Source organism: Coloeus monedula (genome assembly GCF_965178545.1).
Source record: "Coloeus monedula genome assembly, chromosome: 5".
Lineage (NCBI taxonomy): Eukaryota > Metazoa > Chordata > Aves > Passeriformes > Corvidae > Coloeus > Coloeus monedula.
The window spans coordinates 54,530,015-54,551,778 of NC_138785.1; positions in this window are offsets into that span (position 1 = coordinate 54,530,015).

Consider the following 21,764-nt stretch of genomic DNA (forward strand, 5'->3'; position numbering starts at 1 on the left):
TGAACCAGAGGAAAAATGTCTTCACTGAAAAGGAAGACATTGGAACAGGCTGCCCAGGAAAGTGGTAAAATCATTTCTGGAAGTGCTCAAAAGGCATGTGGATTTGGCACTTGGGGACACGGTTTAGCGGTGAACATGGCAGTACTGAGGTATCCGTTGCACCCAATCTTACAGTCTTTTCCAGTCTTAACAATTCTCTGATTTTAAGTCTTCCCCAACAAGCTAGTTTTAGAGATACTATTAATGATCTGCAATTCACTGAGTTAATGCAACAGGAGAGATACTTATTTAACATTCAATTTAACTTTCTGTACTATGATTACTTTCTATTCTACAATTAGCAACAGCCATCCATTGGGCAACATTAATTTCCATCTCAGGGGGAAAATAAAAAAAATATTAAATGTATGCAAAGAAGAGCAAAGAAACAATTTTCCTAGTATGTATGAGAGCTACTCAAGGGGAAAAGGATTTTCATTGAAGGGATAGTATTAGGGTTTTATCAGTGATCATACCTGTCATTGTTGCTGCAATTTGAGAAAACAAATATTTGAGGACCAAAATGAGTAAAAATTTTCACATCAGTAATACCGCATTTAATTTTATGACATATGTTCACATATTTATTCTTGCCAGTAACACAAATATTTATTAATAATACTCAAAGTGATATTTCTGGTGATAACTCTACATACAAATAACTTTAAAAAATAAATTCTAGGTTTTTACCCTGTATTCTCAGTACTCAAATCAGTGAAATATGCTAGTGATGCACTCGTGTTATAAAATAGTGTGACTGCTAATATATTGGCATTTTAAATTCCCAGGAAATTGTTCAAAACAGGGTCATTTTTCATCAAATTGAAGGATTATCTCTCCCCAAGGATCAGCTCAGATGGGACTAGTCCTTTATTTACCATTTTCATCTTAAAAAGCAGTACAAGAAACAGTGATAGCTCACACGTACAATGTGCCAACCAATCAAAATATTTTTATCTCCCTCCATGACAACAATCATAAAGACAGTATTGCAGCAAAGCATCAAAATTCAAATGATATCATCAGTCTGACAATATATTGAAAAACAATTTGTTGCCTATAGCAACAAATAGCTTTATTGAGTCCTATGTTGCCTTGGGGATGCACAAAGGAAAAAATTAAAGAACTATAAATTACAAGTGAACTAACTGGTAAAAGTGAAAATAGACTAAAAGTTAAATCTAATTTAAGATATAGTAGGTGCATATATACCTACCTAAATCCCAAGTATCTTGCTACCAAGAAAGTTCCAAAAATGTTAGATAAGTATATGCATTTCAGGAGCAGCCAACAGCGTGCCTTAGAAAGCTGATCTATAAAATACATAAAATCATGAAATTTGTATAAAACAGGTCAGGAAACACTAAGCATACAGATCTGAGTTTTGCTGTATGTGCAGTACAGGGAATTAGGGCCAAAGAAAAACAAGCCCATCCACAGTTTCAGAAATATACTACACTTACTGAGGTTAGCTTATTGACAACCATTAATGCTGCATTCACTTGCACATGGAAAAGAGAAAAAATATTCAGTTTCTAGAGTAAAGAACTTAGTACCCTCAAGTTTTACATACATTTCCTGAACAGTAAGTCCCAAGTTATTTATGGTGGAGGCTCTTTCAATGCTTTCACAAGAGTTGAAAGAGTTTTTGACCACTTTGACAGAAAGCCAAACAGGAATTATACAAAACTAAAATATAATAACTAATATTAGTATGCATTTGAGAACCTGAAATCTTTACTCCTTAAACTAAATGTGTGCATTGTTAAGCATAATTAAAGAACAGAGACTAAGAAATAATACTGGCTGTAATCAGAGGCTTTTTTGATTTTCCTTTCAGTGCTGCAGACCTTCTTCAGTCATAAATTTATTTTGTGATGTGACAGTTTCTCTAGGAAGTATTAGCTAAAGTGGTTAAAGCATTTATCAGTCTTTCTTTTGTACACCTATGGAATTTGGGAGCCAGATGTCTTGTTGATTAGGATAAGCTAGAATAATCTGGAAAGTGCTGAAGTACTGTGAGCTTTCAGATCAACAAACGAAGCATATTGTGTGATATTCAGGATGTGGCAGGTGCTGAGGAGTACTCTTATAAATAGTAATTTGGAAGGTGGACATCTAAAGTCATCTAAGTTTATCAGATCCTACCAGGGAGAAAATGCAAATATAATAACTTTTCATTTTAAAAAGACCACCACTAGCTGGAAAAAAACACAAACAAACAATTGTTATTTCACACATTCTGGGCAATAATCTTTGGAACACATTTAAGAAAAAGTAGGAATTTTCTTGACTGATACAACATGATTGTCAGCACATATTATCAGAAACACTTTCTAGAAAACAGCTATTAATTAACAGGAATGCAGACTGATCTGCAACTGTTTCTTCCTCCTACAGTAGGAATTTCTGCCATTACCTCTAGATTCACTTGGATAACATGACAGTAAAATACCAGGAACTTTCAAGTTTGAAAGGATACATCAATCAGTTAGAATAAGCATGTCTCAGTTAAGGAAGATAAGTCAGATTCTGATAACTTCAGAAACCATGTCCTTAATTAATTAATTATCCATTCTGTAGAAATTCAGTACTTCTAGGAAAGCTGCAGTCAGCTAGAAAGCAAGAGTAATTAAATATGGGAGTTATCAAAGAAGTGTTCCTTCACAAGTAGGTGTTTAACTATCCTCATATTTCTGGAAAGTAGAAATGCTGGAAAACTCATTGTTTTTCTGAGAGTTTGCATATTGCATCATTTTTTGTTGTATACTTCATGATTTTAAATTGACAACATGGACTCAAATTCCAATTCACAAGTTGAATCTCATTTCAAGTTTACAAAATTTCAGCTCTTGCAATCATTTAATGAACAAAAGTAATTACAATTATAAAAGAGAAGATAACTCTGATTGAGTGGATGAACTATCCATAGATCCTGTCAGGATGTCTTTTAACATTCTTTGCAGCCAGATATCTCTACAACAGATGTCAAAATTGTAAAAGAAATAGTCACTTGAGGCTTGAGCTGTCTGCACTTCAACAGCCCAATTAAAGACTTGAGATTCAACCAGGGGCATTAATGATTACATGTGACTGTGAATTGCTAGGAAACACCAGTCTGTAGGAAGAGGATAGCATATCACGGCAGCAGAGAAATTTGAAGCTAAGCTTTCTTCTAATTATTTTTGTAATTCTACACTGAACCACTTAAAGTACACTACAATCAGCAGTACTGTGTTGCATGCAAAGATAAAGAGCTTCACCCACTGGATCCCAGGGGGATCCCAGGTGAGAACTTAGGGACAGTCCTGACGCTTCCTCAATATAAGCTAGTGGCTAAGTATGTTGGTGACATTGGAAGCTGTGTCTTGGAAGGAGGAGGAAGAAAAGGAAGGTATAAGTCTTGAAACAACAACTAGGTAACTGCTTATCAGAGTTCTATATATTCAGCCATGCATGAGGGAGTCCAGTTAGAGACAAGAAGGTGGCATTGTAGTGGCTCAGTTACAGTAAGTACTTTCAATGGCATAAAAGGAATTATCTATTTATGAGTTGTTGCAGAAGTAATTATATGAAAAACAGCATATGCATTTGTCTTTTTATAGATATGCAGGATCTAATCCTACAGAATGCATGAGACATGTTAATGCTAAAAAGTGTGTATGTGGTCTGCAGATGTGTGACTCATTGGAAATACTTTCCTGACAAATAAAAGTCATTACAGGGAGATGGGAACTCTTTTTACTTGCACTTGGAAAAACATACCTGTAGAGAGTTATAATATAAAAGAACTGTAACAAAATTTTGACTTGGTATTTAAAATCCAAGAAAGGTATCTGTGGAAAAAGCCAAACTCTCTAGACCTCTGAAAGATTTCCACAGTCTCTGTAGAAGTTTATGAAATCAAGTTTAAAATAACTTTAAAAATAACAGTGTAAAATAAACTAGCTTATATACAAGAGACCATAGCATGGTACTTTTGTTTTTACTCAAATATGACTTGAATGTGTTTCCATCTTTACTTCAACATTTCAGTTTTTTAAACAACCCATTCTTCAGGATTGGAAGTTTTCAATTTCTCTTCCTGTAGTCTTCAAAAGGACTTTTTGCCTAGAAATATTAGATAAAAAAGATCCTGTACTATTCCATGTGTAACAGGTAGTACACAAAGCCTCAAGGGTAAGAACTTAAGGTACACATAAAATACCCTTTCCAAATAGGATTTCTCCTTCTTAATTTCTGGCCTTAGCTTTAACTTAACTAACCTCTTATGCTTTGATATCCTTTAAAAATACTTATAACAAGTTATGTCTCTCATTGGTGGCAGGGGAATATCTTATCTTTTTGTCTGGGGTTCTATGATCTTACTGTAAGTTAACTTCATCCTCCTTTGTTTTTATTTCTTGTCAAAAGCTCAGTTAAACAGCTCATGTAAATTATTTATACATAATTTGCTTAGAACTTTTTTCTTCATTTATCTGTTACACTTTATACTCAAATGAGAGAGCTCACTGTGACCCTGTATGCTCAGAACTGATCTACAAAGAACTTCTAGCCACATTAATTTTTCTTGGTCTCATCTGTTCTCTGCATTATTTTTTGGAATCTGTGTTGTCAGGAGGTCTTTTGCAGTTTATGTTGGTCCTTATATGTCTGCTCTGAAGTGTACATGTACATATTTTAAACTATTTGCTTTTGTCTGCAAAATATCCCATTTTAAATAGAACTAGTTTGACTCAGTTGTTACCTCCTAAGCACTAGGAAATGTAGAAGGAAAAATGTCTAATAGGCTGCATAAAATTCAGCTTTTCTAGGTTGTATGTTTCCTTTCAAGTTTCTTTTCAAATTTCCTTTGATTACCCATTTAAAACTGCTTCTTTCTATAATTGTGTTTTTTACTTTGCTGACTAAATTTTGTGGCTTTGTTGTTGTTTGCTTTGGTTTTTTTTCAAATTCTGCTTACCATCATTAAACTAGAGAGCTCCTTCTTCTAACGTACACAAGACTTATAGACATTATTTCCTTCCTTTTCAGGGTCAAGTTAAAACTAAGATATTAAGACAGATGTCCACTATTAAGGCAAGCTGTTTATTGAAGGTAGTGCCTATTTTTTTGTATAGTTTTTATAATTTATGCAAGTACTTGTTTTGCACAAAGCCAAATCAATTGGGCTCTTTCATTTGAGCAAGCTAAACCCCCCATCATTCAACAGAGTTGGAAAGCTGAAAAGTGCATTATGAAATACATGTCAGGAGTATAGATTTTTATACACAATGTGTGCTAATTTACACATTTGTACCAACATTTTTTTAAATCAACATTTTTCACACTTTATTCTGAGGAATTTCAGCTTTATTTGTAGCACTGGATTTGGATTTATCTGAATTATGATGTAAACTCAGAATCAGACAGTAATGGGAGAAGGATTCTGTGTTGTTTTGCTCTTAATTATTTTTATGTCATGCAGCTGTTTATTTCTCATTAGCGATGTGATCTGTAGCCACAATCTTGAAAAAAAAATACTTTAAGACAAAGGGTGTACGAAAAATCTGCTATGTCATTTTCTGGTTGTATCACAAAATCTGAAGATGTGCATGTCAGAACAGAAAGAAAAGAACAAGAAAACAAGAGAAATATGCTATTTCTGTGTAAATAAACTCAATAGACTACATTTTGATTTCCCATCTTAGATTTGAATTGTTAGAATATATATTTTTCATTTTAGAAAAGCAATATTAAGTTCCACTGTGTATTATGAATGAAAAGCTTTAAAATTATTTTTTTCTACTGCATTGAGTAAACATGAGGCTAGATTGGAGTTACAAGACTGGGAAACAGCATTTGCTATTAAAACCCTTTTCACTGTGTTGCTAATTCAAAATTGATTGTGAATGTGTTAAAAACCTACATATTTTTGCTTCTTGAAGCAAACTTGATATTCACTTTGTATCCAAATTAACCCTGGGGTAACAGAAGGCCTCAAGGCAAACTTTGTCAGCAAACTACTTTTTAACTACAGCTAATCAGCTGATTGAAAATGTTCTATATTTAAAACAGCCTTGACTATCATTCTTCAAGTAGTACCACTATAATTACTTAGCATGTTCCACACACAGGCTCTTGCTCTCTCTCCAAGGTAGTTACTCAGTTTTATTGTTCTCTGTAGCTCATACTATATACAGATCTAAAAGAATAAAGAAAGCCATGTGGGGATTAGCAGTGGGTTTAATGTTAATGGTTCATAACACTCCATATTCTCATAAATTCACATTAAAATTCTGAGAGTGGCATAAGCAGTGTGCAGAATCTTTGAAGAAAGATACTGTTAAAGTAGGGGGCTAGGGAAGTTATCTAGAGGTGAAAAGTGCAACCAAGAAAGCATGTTCTGAGCAGAACTTTTGTAATATGACTGAAAAACCATATCATGAATTCAGCTCCAGTAACTGGAAGTACACTAAGGCTGTGTCTGATAATTGTGTAAAGTATTTTTTATTATTTCTGCCATGTTTCTGATTTTTTTCTTGTATTGCTAGCAAGTATACTGTTGCTGCTGATTATGGTCTACAACTTTAAAGTACAGGTTTATATTTGTGCAATGGCATAAGTCATATTTTCATCCATATTTTGATTTTTGTGTTTCTAACTGATCACAGCAGAGCCATTACTAATTTATGAAGTTGTAAGAATGCCTAAAATGGTGTTTTGCCCACTTTTGGTTGTGTTTACCTCAATTACTTTAATTCTTCCTTCACAAAATCTGCTTTTAATTTTACCAATATCAATGTAAACAGAAAAACACAGATCGAGATTTAAAATCTGTCATCTTTCCTTCATAAAGAGTCATGAAAAGTAATATATCTTACTGTCCTAATTATTAATTGCTATGTTGTTCTCTGTTCCTGCTACCAGAAGTTACAGACATCTACATTAACTTTGGAGTTCTTATTTCCCTGAGAATAGGCCAGAGCTAACTGGTTTTTGTTTCATGCCATTAAAAAATTACTTTCTCAAAAACTCAAAAAATTGTGATAGCAATCAGCAAGAAAGCTCACAGATGGTAAAACCAAAAGCTGATATTCATTATAAGAATCAAAGAAAAACAAAATCATGAAAGCCTAGCTGTTTGATTCCTCCTCTCTTTTTGTTCCAGTCCAGGCTTTTTGGTTGACTCTCTCAGGTGCTAATCCTCAGTGCTGAATTTTTCAGGACTGGAGGGAGTCAAGACTACCTTTCTCTTGGCTCTTCAAGGAACACTACCTCAATACGGTGCTGTTAGGCAGGCAAGTATAAACCTGTCACCAGATTTAGAAGCCCCAGATTTCTCACTTCTGGTAGCACTTTAATCAGATCAAAGATCTAAACTCATCTTTCATTTTTATTTCACTGTCAGACCTATACTTTAGTGTCTCTGTAAAATTGTGTCAGAAATGAACCTTTTTCTTTTCTATGGTCATCCTAAAGCAGACTGTCTATTCTTTTCCATATCACTTGCAATATGATCAACAGTTTGTTAAAAAACATTATTCCTTTGCTGAAATGTAGGAAGTAATCTTCCTTACATGTATGTGAAAGTCACTAAGAACACCTATTGTCAAGTAAAACAGAGCAAACAGCACAAATGTAATCAGGTAACATTGCTCTGTTCTGGTCCGGCAGCTTGTTAAAAGAGAACAGTTTATTCACTACATCCAATTATTTGGCCTCAGTCAAGTCACCAGTAAAATTCCCACTTGGTGGACTAGAATATAAGTGACATCAATAAGTACAACAGGTAATTGTTATTCTGCAACAGTTATATATAAAATAGGCATAAATATAAGTATTACTGGATACTGTAATTGATCAAAAATAGGTGGCGTGATTTTGTAGAATTCTGGAGCAGTACATACACCAGAACTCACATCAATTAACTGAAGGGGGGATTATTGAAAGATGAAGGCGCACAGTTTTTACTGGTATGGTAGAATGGTGACTGAGATTCAAAACAGTATCCAAAGTTCTGCACTCCATTACAAGGAATGCTGTGGACAGTATTTACAGGTGTTTTGACATTTTCCCTCAACAGAGTCTAATTTAATTATGAATGCAAGTGTTTATAATTTAAAAACCTGAAAATCACCTATATTTATTATTGTATAACTCTGGTATTTCCCATGCTTTGTGTTATTCTACACTGCCTTGTCTACTGGTGTGACCTTCCTTTTGACAGTTTGTGATCTAACTATGCATGCAGGTGATCACCATTTAAAATGTAACAGTCACTGTCATTTTAACTCTAGTATTATCCTACTTTTTGAAGCAATTAATATAATTAGTACTTTCCAGTCTGTTTTAATAAGGAACACAATTTAAAGAAGGAAAAGTATTCATTAAATGGAGCATTGAGTTTTTTCACGGTGGAAGACCAAAGAAATAATACATTGGCTTTCTTGTTAAAAAAAGTATTTTTAAAAAAATATACATATCATTCTGTTTGAAGAAGCCCTCAATATTAAAAAAGCAAAGTGGAAAGGCAAGTCTTTACAAAAATACAAGTTTAAATTTTGGAACATTGTACAAGGAACCTTTTCCAATACACTGACTTACAATATAAAATCACAGAATCATAGAATGGTTTGGGTTGGAAAGGACCTTGAAGATCATCTATCTCCAACCACCTTTCCATGGACAGGGGTGCCTTCCACTACACCAGGTTGCTCAAAGCCCCATCCAACCTGGCCTTGAACACTGCCAGGGATGGGACATTCACAGTTTCTCTGGGCAACCTATTCCAGGGTCTCACCACTCTTAGAGTGAATAATTTCTCCCATATATCTAAACTAAATTGCCTCTTTTCCAGTATGAACCCATTACTCCTTGTCCTACCAGTACAGTTCCTGATGAGGAGTCATTCTCCAGCTTCCCTGTAGGCTCCCTTCAGATACTGGACAGCTGTTTTGAGGTCTCCACTGCTCTTCTCCAGGTTGAACAGCCCCAACTTTCTCAGCCTGCCTTCATAGGGGAGGTGCTCTCCTTTCCTTCTCAACTTCATGGTTCCCCTCTGGACTCGCTCCAACAGTTCAATGCCCTTTTTATGTTGGAGCACCAGAACTGTATGCAGTATTAGAGGTGGGGTCTCATGAGAACTGAGTAGAGGGGGAATCACAGGGATCCTCTCCAGTATAATTTCTTATGGAAAGAAAACCAGTTCCAGAGTTTACCTAAACGGATCAGTCTATTTTAATTTACTGCCTTCTATAAACCCTTTTTCCACTATCTAAAAGATCCGTAATAAAAAGTAGACCACACCGTAACTTTACCTAGATTTTGCATCTAGAATTTATTTGATGGCTGATTTTCCTGCTTATTTAGCCTTTTAAAGGTAAAAGGTCTTTGGGACAGTCACCAAGACTCGCTCATTCATTTTAACCCAACCCATATTACTATATATTGGAGACTAATATCCACTAACACTAGCATGCCTGTTCCAGAACTGCTTTTAACAAATGAAAACACACAAGCCTTAAAAAAAACCTGGTTGGAAATCTCGTTAACAATTTGTTTGACAAAACAAGGTTCTATTTTAATATACAAAGTCTCCCTTCCTTCTAGTGACTGTATTGGCAAAAAGCTGCACAAGCACATGAGGAACAGATGGAAAACATGCTAGCACTGCAGTACTCTTAATACTTTAATTTCATTATGTGCCTCTGCAGCTATTTTTTCACATTGTTTTTATCAGACTTCCTCTTTCAGAAAAAAAAAATTATATGAATGACTTAGCTCATTTAATCAGCAGCTTTGTGAAGAACAGATTTGCAAATTAGTTTGAATTGAGGTAGCAAGGCAGGCAGGTGCTTCCATGTTGGGAGCTATTGAACTTCCCCGAACCCAGTCAGTTCATTCCTGGAATGCCTCCATGCTTTAATAGATATTAAAGCTGAACAGGATCTATATAAGTCATCTGTCCCTCTCCTTGCCAATATAAGTAGCTATCTGTACAATAAATATAACTGATCAAGCCTAGATTTTAAAAACCCAGGTCATGAATATTTCATTCTCTATTGAGAGAGTATTCTTCACCTCAGTTATTCCTTGGAGTTTCTGTTAAATTTTATGTAGAACCCAAATGTTTTCTTCTCTTACTTTAATGGTACTATATCTGTCTATTGTACCTTTCCTCCAGATTTGAAAAAGACTGAAATGCTAAACTCAATGGCAAGAGTCTCCCTGATATAAAAATGACCATGAATTTACCTTCCGTTTAGTCTGCTAAGTGACTACTTCCTCTTACTCACTGTATCAAATCACACATTCAGAGAAAACAGTTTTTCTGATTTCTGGAATAGTAGATAGGTCCTCCCACCAAAAAAAAAATATTCTAGTGTTGGGAATAGGTCTCTCTTGTCCTACCCAACATGTTCTCATGCAAACATCCCAAACTGACCTATGACTGATAATGGTTTCTACTCAATAGCTAAAGATTAATGGACTGCACATCAAATAATGCCATTTGGAATATAACAGCCACTCTACAGCCTAACTAAAGAGTCAATACTAAAATAAGATGGTAACTTCTGATTTGCATTACATATATTTAATGACAAAAGAAATTTGTTTTTCTTTCAATCAATGATTACAGTCCTACAGTGGTATAAGAACAAAGCTAATTCTATTAAATTTTACTAAAATTTGCAAAAGAATTAAATTTAAGTAGTGTATGTATAAAATATACTACAATTTTTCACAGTATTATACCTTCTCTTTACACTGATTTTGCCCTTATTTTTTTAACAAGTTTCTCTCATGTAGCAAGTATCTTTGAATAATTTTTTCTTTCTACAAAGCTTATGATTTTTATTTTATTTCTTTCTTTCATTCCCTTTCTTTCATAGTAGGAAAGCCACTATTACTGCATGTAGCCTAAAGAAGTATTTTTCTAACAGCACTTTTCAGTTTTGTGCAGGGAATATCTTTTTGTCTCTATGACAATACTAGTATGTCAGTTAGCTTTAATATCCTTAAAAAGGCAGGTAAATTCATTAATAAATTTTTCATAACATGTTCTAAGCCATGCCTTTTTCAATATCAATAGTAGTATTCCTCCAAGAATTCTTTAAAACTTCCCATTTTTTCTACTTAATCTAAATTCTAGTAACAAGAGTTTCAGATTACTAAAAACATGTATTTTCATATAATGCACTCTCTTTAGGGAGAATGGGAAAAAGCATCAGTTGACTTTAGGAAGTTTTCTTGTTGTACATTTTTTATGTTATCTGAAATAATAATAGTTTGTTCCTGTAGAGCACATTAGTTCCAAGGAGAAGACTCTAGGGGGTTTTATTTTGATTTGGGGGATTTTTTTTTCGGGGAGGGAGTCAGGTATGGTAGTGTTGGTTTGTATGGGTTTTTTCCTGGATTTCATTTCTAGGGCATACAGGTAGAAGTATGTGGACAAATCAGGAGAGGAATTAAGCCTTGAAAAAAAAAAATAATTGTACATATGTTATTGGTCAATTTAACTATCTAAAATACAGATAAAAATATAAAATATGTTTTATTACACACACAAACACATACGTACACATATATATGTACAAGTGTATGTGTGTATTTATATATATATATGTGTATATATATATATATTTTGAATTTTTCTGCTCTGGTTAAATAAAGTGGTATTATCTGAATATCCAGACAGACAGCTAGTATGTAGTCATTTACAAAAATGCTGTCATAGCTGTTAAAAAAAAAAGCACCTTTGAAAACTGTCCCTGAAGGGATGCAACTGTGAAGATTTGTGTCATAAGGACATCCAAAGAAAGCTGAAGTAGCTTATAAAAATCATTAGGTATCCACCCATTGACCTACAAGTTAAATTTTATAGTCAGTATTATTTTTATAATAAGGTGAAGAATTCAATTATATTTGAAAACTCCTGTTAACATGTAGGTGAATAGACAAAAGAAACTCAGCACATCACTTTTATGGACAGATATTAACCTTCACAGATCACTGAGTATATCCAGACTCTATAATTGTGTTTGCTAAAAACAAAGACTCCTAAGCTTCTTTCAGATGACTCAGCAGAAGTGTATTTTTTTTAATGACACTATATTGATCTTAACTGTATATCCTTCAAGAAAATCTGTGTGTCAGGAAACTTTGACCTGAATTTTCAATGACAGCAGAAAAAAAGTATATTCTTGTTTTCTTCCCGGATTTAGAAAGAGATTTAGCAGTGTGTCTACTGTTTACAAGAAAAAATAATAGATCCAGGGACAAAATGCCATTTTCAATGTTGCTGCAATGACTGAAAAATGCATTCCAAACTCCTGGAGAGCACCTCAAAAGTTTCATGAAATGTATGAGATAGTGATGTATTTTCTAAACACATATATGTTACAAAGTAATAGAAAAAATAAAAGAGAGAGAAATGCAAGCTAGGATTTTTTTTCTGGTTTTCTTTTGGTTTTAGCTTTTTTTAGGGGGGAGGGAGGAAGGGGTTGGTCGTTTATTCCTGGTGGTTTTAATTTTTTTGTACTAGAAAACCTTTATCTATGTTTTCCAGAAACTGGTTTGCAGAACACTTTCAAGCTTGGCTTTTGTCTTCCTCTTGACTTAACCCTGAACATCAGACCCTATATCTATTAATTCACAGAATTTTTTCTACTTGGATACAACATTTATGTCAAAGAGAAGTTACACAAATTAGATGCCCTATTTTTCTAGTTTCCAAAGATGCATCTGGTATATAAAGCCTACCTACCAAACACCAACTATTGAACTCATTGTGAAACACAGCAGTCACTGCCACTTGCAGGTTCTTTGATCCTGCATTCTACAGAGTACCTACTGAGGAAGGAGCATCCAGTTCCCTCAGAACCTCAAGGCTTTAAAAGTACAGGTAACATGTCCTCACTGCTGCCAAGTAGACATAGTGGAAACCACTGTCCTTACTGAATTTCTACCAAGAATTCAAGATAATGGAATCATAGAATCATTTATGTTGGAAAAGACCTCCAAGATCATCAAGTCCAATCATAAACATGGCATTGCCAAGTCCACCACTAAACCATCTGTAAATGTCACAGCTTTTTGCCTTTTAAATACCTCCAAGGACAGTGACTCAACCACTTCCCTGGACAATCCTTCCCATCCTTAACAACCCTCCAGGGAAGACATTTTCCTAATATCCAATTTAAACCTCCCCTGGCACTACTTGAGACCATATCCTCTTGACCAATCACTTTTTACTTGGAAAAGAGACTGAACACTTTCATTTAAAGAAAAGGAAAAAAAACCCAAGCCTTATAACATATAAAATCTCATGCATAGAATCCTACCCCAAAAAAAGCATTAAAACATTATTATTTTCATAAAATCAAAACTGATTTTATAGGAGGCAGAGGTAATTGAGGTGTCAAAAAAGTAATCTTTAACTTACTTTAAGATATTGACTACAGAAAAAGAGGTGTACTTTTTTATGTACTCATCCACATTATGAGACTTTTATAATAGTTTTTCCCTTGTTTTATGTAAGGATCTGATTGGCACTGAGGGATATGATGTGTGGAGGTCAGAGAGGTCTGACTAGGCTGAACATAACTCTTCATCCAGGTTACTGCTGGTAGCCAGAATTGGAAGAATCACTTCAGGTGTTTCTCCTTGATCCTTTCTCTCTCTGCCATGTGTTTTTTGTTGTATGCTGCTACCTAGCATCCGGCCACTGCTTCAACAGAAGTCCACACTTAAGATCTGGATAAATTAGCAATGTGAAGAAACTGAATAAATAGCTTCAGTCCTGTATCCAAAATTCCAGGCATCAATCCAAAAACATTCAATGGAGAATGTCACTACAGATTTCCAACGTAGACTATCTTTTTATTTGGGAAGAAAAACAGTAACATCTTTCTTCATTCTAGCTCATAGCAAAAGTTTGCTTGCAATCCAAAAATGTTCAGAGAAGTTTTAAATTAAATAAAAACCTTACACTGTACATTAGTTGATTTTTAGAACGGCTAAAATATTCACAGTGTTTTTGAAACATCCATTTCATTAAGGAAAGAAAACTGAAAAATAAAACCTTAATCAAATTAAAAAAAAAAAAAATACATCATACTCTGTATATTATAGTGAGTGTTAAGGAAACTTCCTTCTCTGACCATTGAGGAGCCACGCTGGCAGTCACACTCCCACCACCAGAGCCTTTCCCTGCTGGCACTGAAGCCCCTTCACTGGGTGGCTTCAGCTGGTGGCTCCAGTGACCAGACAGGTGCCACTCTTGACTCCCTACACACCCCACTCTTAGACCAGGTTTCCTTACTTGTTCGATTCCAGGTTTTCCTAAGGCACAGTAGCAAACAGCTGGAGCTAGTACCTCCCAGGAGGGATCCCCACTGAAGGAATGTCTGGGGTTTTATACCCTCACAGTCCAAGCACACAAATTCTTGTCTCTTCCTCCTGAATCCTCGGCTCCTGACATACCTTCCCTCGTGAGTGAGGAGTCAGCAGGAAGGGGTGGAGCTTCCCTAGTTGCTGAGCGACTGGTTATAAGAGGCCTCTAGGAAGTATGGCAAACAGGAGCGGGCAAACAGGGGTGTGGTATGTTTCTGGGGTTTGGCCATGGCAGTTTGCGCAGGTAGGGCTTTAGGTTTTCTTTCTGCTAGTAAGGGTTGCTGTGTGTTGTTCGAGGTGTGTCTGTTGGCTGGCTGGTTTTGTGGTTTCTGTTAGTAATGGTCTCAACACGGTCAAAAACTGTAGTTTGTACAAAGGTATGTGGCCAGGTGGAGTGTTGGGGAAGATGAAACAGGAAAGCCTTATAAATATGATTGCCTGACAAAAGATTTTGGGAATATGAAAACTACAGGCGACATCGAAATGAAAGCCATTTTTGAAATACCAAGTCTTAGTTACTGAACAACTGGAAAACAATGGTATGGCCGACTGAAGGTAATCCCCTCTTGATTGAACAATACCCTCTGCTTGCAGGCAGGTCCAAGGGTCAGAGCAGACCCTACTAGCTCAGCAGAAGGGGTCCAAAGAGTAGTTTTTAGGAGTTAAGATGTAACACTCTATGGTAATATAAGAACTCTTATAGGCTGTATGTAAATACTATAGGATTTGTATCTTGTATTAGATTGGTTAGTGACAATTAGAATATTCAGTACAGAAGATGATTTATTGTATTGTAACCAAGACTTCAGACATTCACTCTCATCTCTACTTCTACATTCTCTCTCACTACTTCTTCACCCTCATTCCTCTCTCTCCCTCTCTCTCTTTACTTACCCGCTTACTCTCCTGCTCTCTTGGGCCTGCTCAGAGCTGCCAGCTGCAGCTCTAAGCAGTGCCCCTGTACCCACGCCCTTTGCAATAAACCTCATGTTCCAACATCTGACTTCAGAGATCTCTCGTCACCGTCCCGACCGTCCGACCCACCAAAGCCCACAGTGGAGCCCTCCAAAAAGGATACATCTGTACAGACCCACTCCTGCCTGGAGTATTTGAGCTTATCGGTGGTTTTGGGGATGTTGGAGGAGGCTTGCCTGCAGTGTGAGCAGGTGAATGACCTCCTTTCACTGGTGCCAGAGCTTAGGGAGGAAGTTGAAAGATTAAGGAGTATCAGGGAAAGTGGAAGGGAAATAGATTGGTGGAGCTCAGCCCTTTCATCTTTAAAGGAGACACACCAGGAGTCAGAGGGCCCATATGCCTTCCACTCTCAGACAATAGACAAGCACCTGGAAGATGAAGGGGAGTGGAAATGGGTCCCTGCTCGGGGAGGTAGTAATAAAAATTCCTCCCATCCCATAGTCAGGTGTCACTTCAGAATAGGTATGAGGCCCTGCATCTAGAGAGCCAGTGTCAGAGACTGAAATATTATATTTTATGACTTAAACATTTTCTTAAAGGACTTTTAAAACTGTATTACAAAAGCTGCAGAGAAGACTACTGCACCCTGAATGGGGCCCTGACTGACGCCTGACACTGCTCACTGATGAAGATAAAGTAACAACTCGGGGCTGGGGACATTCACAAAGCACAAGCTTAGCACCTCCAGGATGAGGACCACAGCCCCAGGGCTGTCAGCTGCCAGGCTCGCACAGACTCTCCACCAAAGGGTGGGAGGGAGGAGAGGCTTTGGGTATCTTGGAAAAAACCTCTGGTCAGAAGTGCAGCGACTGCCCATCCTCCACTGTGCAGAGGAGCCCAGCTGAGGGGTCCTCACCAGGGGGGAGGAAGCTTATCCACAGCAGAAGGGGTGACATGGCCCATCACAAGGGCCCCCTCAAAGGGGTCCCCAGACCCTGCACCAGAGATGATGCAACAGACCCTCAGTGTTGCAAAGGACAGTGTGTCAAGCTAGCCCCTGTAAGAAAGACACATGGACATTCCCACCTGGCGCGAAGTGTATATTAATCCACGGAATTCTGTACTCTTTGGTGTGTGGTGTGGTGGTGTGGCATGGCGTGTGGCAGCATGTAGCGGCGTGACCACAGCGGCGACGGGGGACCCTCACCACCAGCAGAGCAGATGGAGGGGAGCAACGAGACGTCGTTGGGACCCTGGGATGGGTGATCTGCTTCCACCTAACCCCTGTCACCTCTCCCTGTTCCCCCACCCCCCATGCACACTTCTTTTTTCTATTTCTTTCTCTCTTTTCTCTTCCCTTCTCTTTGACTCTCTTCTATTAAATAAAATACATTAGTTTTTTGGCAACAACATCTAACCTCTTTGGTTTTAATCTCGTTTCTGGGCATATTTTGAACCTTCTAAGTTCTTTCTGGTTTATGCACAGAGACTTAGCTTGCTTTGCTTTTCTGGGTTTAAACTGGATCGTAACAGCCAGCTAGATGATTTAGATTTAGATGATTCAGAAGATTTAGAAGAAAATTATCTGCCCAGTGAGCCTCTCAATTATGATTCATTTGTAAGAAGGATCACCACCTCTAGCATCAAGAAGGAAAGAAGGGTAATTGTAGTGGGTGACTCCCTTCTGGGAGGAACAGAGGGCCTCATATGTCGACCCATTCCACAGGGAGGTCTGCTGCCTCCCTGGGGCCCGGGTATGGGATATCACTGACGGACTTCCTGGGCTGATTCAGCCCTCTGATTATTACCCGCTGCTGATACTCCAAGCTGGCAGTGATGAGATTGAAAAGAGGAGTGTTAAGGCAATAACTTTAGGGCACTGGGTCAAGTAGTTGATAGGACAGGGGCACAGGTGGTGTTCTGCTCAGTCCCTTTAGTGGCGGAGAGAAATAATGAAAGAAATAGGAGAACTCACATCATTAACAAGTGGCTCAAGGGTTGGTGTCATCAACAAAATTTTGGATTCTTTGATCACGGGGCAAATTTTACGGTGCTGGAACCAGATGGGATACATCTCTCTGTTAAGGGCAGAAGGTTTTTAGCTCATAAACTGGCAGACCTCATTGAGAGGGCTTTAAACTAGGTTTGAAGGGGGAAGGGGATGCAGCTGGGCTGTCTGGAAGCTGGCCCAAGGGCGGTGAGCCTGAGTTAGGGGTGAAATCAGTAGCCCAGCTGAGGTGCATGTATACCAATGCACACAGCATGGGTAACAAACAAGAAGAGCTGGAGGTCATGGTGCAACAGCGAAGCTATGATGTAGTCGCCATCACTGAAACGTAGTGGGATGACTCACATAGCTGGAGCACTGCACTGGATGGTTACAAGCGCTTCAGAAGAGACAGGAAAGGGAGAAGAGGAGGAGGGGTGGCCCTTTATATTAAGGAGGCTTTAGATGCCATAGGTATTGAAACTAATGAAGATGAGGTTGAATGCCTATGGATAAGAATTAAGGGGAAGGCCAACAAGGCTGACATCCTACTGGGAGTCTGTTATCGTCCACCCAACCTGGAAGAAGAGGTGGACAACTTATTTTACAAGCAACTAGATAATGTTTTAGGATCATCAGCCCTTGTTCTTGTAGGTGACTTCAACCTGCCAGACATCTGCTGGGAACTTAATACAGCAGATAAGAAGCAGTCCAGGAAATTTTTAGAATGTAAGGATGACAACTTTTTGTTGCAACTTGTGGGTGAGCCTACCAGGGGAGGGACTATGTCAGACTTGTTTGCAAATAGAGAAGGGCTGGTGGGAGATGTGGTGGTTGGAGGCCGCTTGGGGCAGAGTGATAATGAAATAACAGAGTTCTCGATAATTGGTGATATCAACAGAAGCATCAATAAGACTCTTACACTGAACTTCCGGAGGGCAGACTTTGGCCTATTTAGGAGATTTATTCAGACAGTTCCTTGGGAAGCAGCCCTTAAAAACAAAGGAGTCCAGGAAGGATGGGCATGCTTCAAAACAGAGATCTTGAGGGCACAGGAACAGACTGTCCCTGTGTGCCAAAAGATGAGTCGACAAGGTAAATGTCCAGCCTGGATGGGCAAGGAGGTTTTGGAGGAACTTAGGAATAAAAAAGGATGTATCATCTTTGGAAGGAGGGTCAGGTCTCTCAGGAAGTATTTAAGAGGGCTGCTAGAGCATGTAGGAAAATAATTAGGGAGGTTAAAGCTCAGCTTGAACTTAAGATGGTGACTTCTGTAAAGGATAATAAAAAATGATTTTACAAATATATTAATGGTAAAAGGAAGGGTAAGACCAACCTTTGCTCTTTATTGGATGAGGGAGGGAACTTAGTTTCTGCAGATGAGGAGAAGGCAGAAGTACTTAACACCTTTTTTGCCTCAGTCTTTAGCGGAAAGATGGCTTGTCCTCAGGACTGTCCTCTTGGGTTGGTTGATAGTGTCAGTGAACAGAATGGTCCCCCTGTTATCCAGGAGGAGGCAGTCAGAGAACTGCTGGGATGCTTGGATATTCATAAATCTATGGGACCAGATGAGATCCATCCCAGGGTGATGAGGGAGCTGACAGATGAGCTTGCAAAGCCACTCTGCATCATTTACCAACAGTCCTGGCTCACTGATGAGGTTCCAGATGACTGGAAGCTGGCCAATGTGACGCCCATTTACAAAAAGGGTAGGAAGGAGGAACCTGGTAACTATAGGCCAGTCAGCCTGACCTCAGTACCTGCTAAGGTAATGGAACAGCTTGTACTGAGTGTCATCACACAGAATTTACAGGATGGCCAGGGTATCAGACCCAGCCAGTATGGGTTTAGGAGGGGTAGGTCGTGTTTGCCTAACCTGATCTCCGTATATGACCAGGTGACCTGCCTGGTAGATGCAGGAAGGGCTGTAGATGTTGTCTATTTGGACTTCAGCAAGGCCTTCGACACTATCTCCCACAGCATACTCCTGGAAAAGCTGGCAGCATGTAGCTTGGATTGGAGCATTCTTTGCTGGGTTAGGAACTGGCTGGATGGTCGGGCCCAGAAAGTGGTGGTGAACGGAGCTGCATGCAGCTGGCAACCAGTCACCAGTGGTGTCCCTCAAGGGTCTGTCCTGGGGCCAGTTCTGTTCAATATTTTTATCGACGACATGGATGAGGGAATTGAGTCCTTCATTAGTAAATTTGCAGACGACACTAAGCTGGGAACTTGTGTCGATCTGATGGAAGGTAGGATATTATGGTAGTCAGCAGCTGGCCTGAAGACTTCACAATAATAATGAATCCCATTTTATAACTCCCTCTTTTATAACTGAAATAATGAAGATATAACTGAAATTATGTAAGTACCCTGACCGGTTGGTCATGTAATGCAGCCAGTGTGGACTGTTGGAGAGCAGGCCGAGGCTGCTGGGGACACACACAGCTATTGGCTGGTTGGCCGGGTGGCAACTGGTTCTGCCCATAGGGATTGACCGTGCAGACCTTCAACTCTGTGCAAGTAAAGGAGGACTCAATAAAAGTGGGCTGTTGTGCGTGAACCCAGTGTGTCTTGTCACTTGTCTGTCTCTGAAACTGCGACAATTGGTGACCCCTGGACGTGATGCAACAGCTGCCGCAGGTATAGCGGGAGACAGGACAGCGGAGAGAGCTGCCAGCAGCCTTTGAGCTGTGAAGAACAGAGGGATAGCCGTGCTTGTTCTGGACCTTCCCTTCTATTTTTTTTTCTTTTTCCTTTTTTGTAATTGGGAGACATTGCCAGCATGTATGTGTGGGTTTCAGCACCGGAAGACCCCGTACTACAGGTATGGACTTCCTTTTTAACAAAAAAAGGGATGAAATGTGACAAACCGGCTTTAACAGCCTTAATCACGTGGTGTAAGAGCCACAGACTAGACATCTCCGAGGGGACTGCCCTGGACTTGGAAAAGTGGAAGCGGGCTGGCAAAATTATAATCTAAGTGGCCTTCATAGGAGATGAGACAGCTATTAATGTGATAAAGCCTTAGAGGCTTATAGTGGACTTGCTAAAACAATTAAAAACTGGGAATAATGCAAGGACGATGCTGGAAACACTGCGGGTGCCACCCACTGAGGCCGGCAGCAGGGAGAGGACACCGGGAGAGGCAGCGGGAGGCATGGACGCTGCACCAAGCGTGCGAGAGAGCACCTCGGCCGAGCAGGGCTGTGCTGCCGGCTCGTGCCGGGACGTTGCCTCGGGAGAGCATCCCGTGACCGAGCAGGGCTGTGCTGCCGGCCCATGCTGGGACGAACAGTTGGCGGAAAGCGCTGCCACCGAACCAAATGGTGGAGCCGCCCCGCGCAGCCACGCTACATTAAACAAGCATCCTCCAGCCCCTCCGTGCCCTGCCTCCAACAGCTGCAGAGTAGCGCTTAATGCTGGCCACTGCAGGACCATGTCCAGCTGCTGCCAAGTCTCTGGTCACTGCCAGGCCGCTAGTAGCAGGCATTCTGTGACCATGCCTTGTGGTGTTGGCTGCGAAGTTTCTGTGGAAACAGAGCATCCTGCAACTACATCAAATGCTCCTGCACAGCCATCACAAAAACACTCTCCCAAGACAGACATGCTATCAGAAGCGCCCGATCCCCACTTAAGCATCATGCCTGGAAATAGCAGTGGACCATGAAGTCCTAATGTCGCCGCTGCCACAGCAGCAGACACACCACTATTTCCGGAGCTGGAGCTGTCCCCAGGATGTATACCAACAAAGGATGCGAGAGAGACCAGAAGAGAGACCCAGAGCCATCATCCCCCTTTGGAACACCGTGATACTGTCACCATTGCTACACTGCTGACAGCCCTGCCTTAACAGCACCACAACCAGACACACTTGCACAGGCAAAGCCTCTCATGCCTTCTTCATCAAGGCGTTCCAGCTCTAAGTTTCCCATGGTTCTAAAGTTTCCTGTTCATAGAGTTAAGTTGATAAGTTGTAACTTTAAGGTAATAAGCCTGCAGCATGCCGCTTTGAGAGTTTGTATCACTGGTAATCCCATGTGACAGCTTTTGGATATGATTATTACATTGCCAATGATACAATGCGATACATCTCTGGCTGGAAGGGCCGAGGCCTGCTGAGCCGTGTTTGTCACCCTGTTTCCACGGGCCCTGGAGACAGATGACAGATACTGCTTTTATATTTAAAAACAAAAAGGGGGAATTATTGTGGTGATCAGCAGCTGGCCTGAAGGGCTCACAATGAATCCCATTTTATAACTCCCTCTTTTATAACTGAAATAATGAAGATATAACTGAAATTATGTAAGTACCCTGACCGGTTGGTCATGTAATCCAGCCAGTGGGGACTGTTGGAGAGCAGGCCGAGGCTGCTGGGGACACACACAGCTATTGGCTGGTTGGCTGGGTGGCAACTGGTTCTGCCCATAGGGATTGACCGTGCAGACCT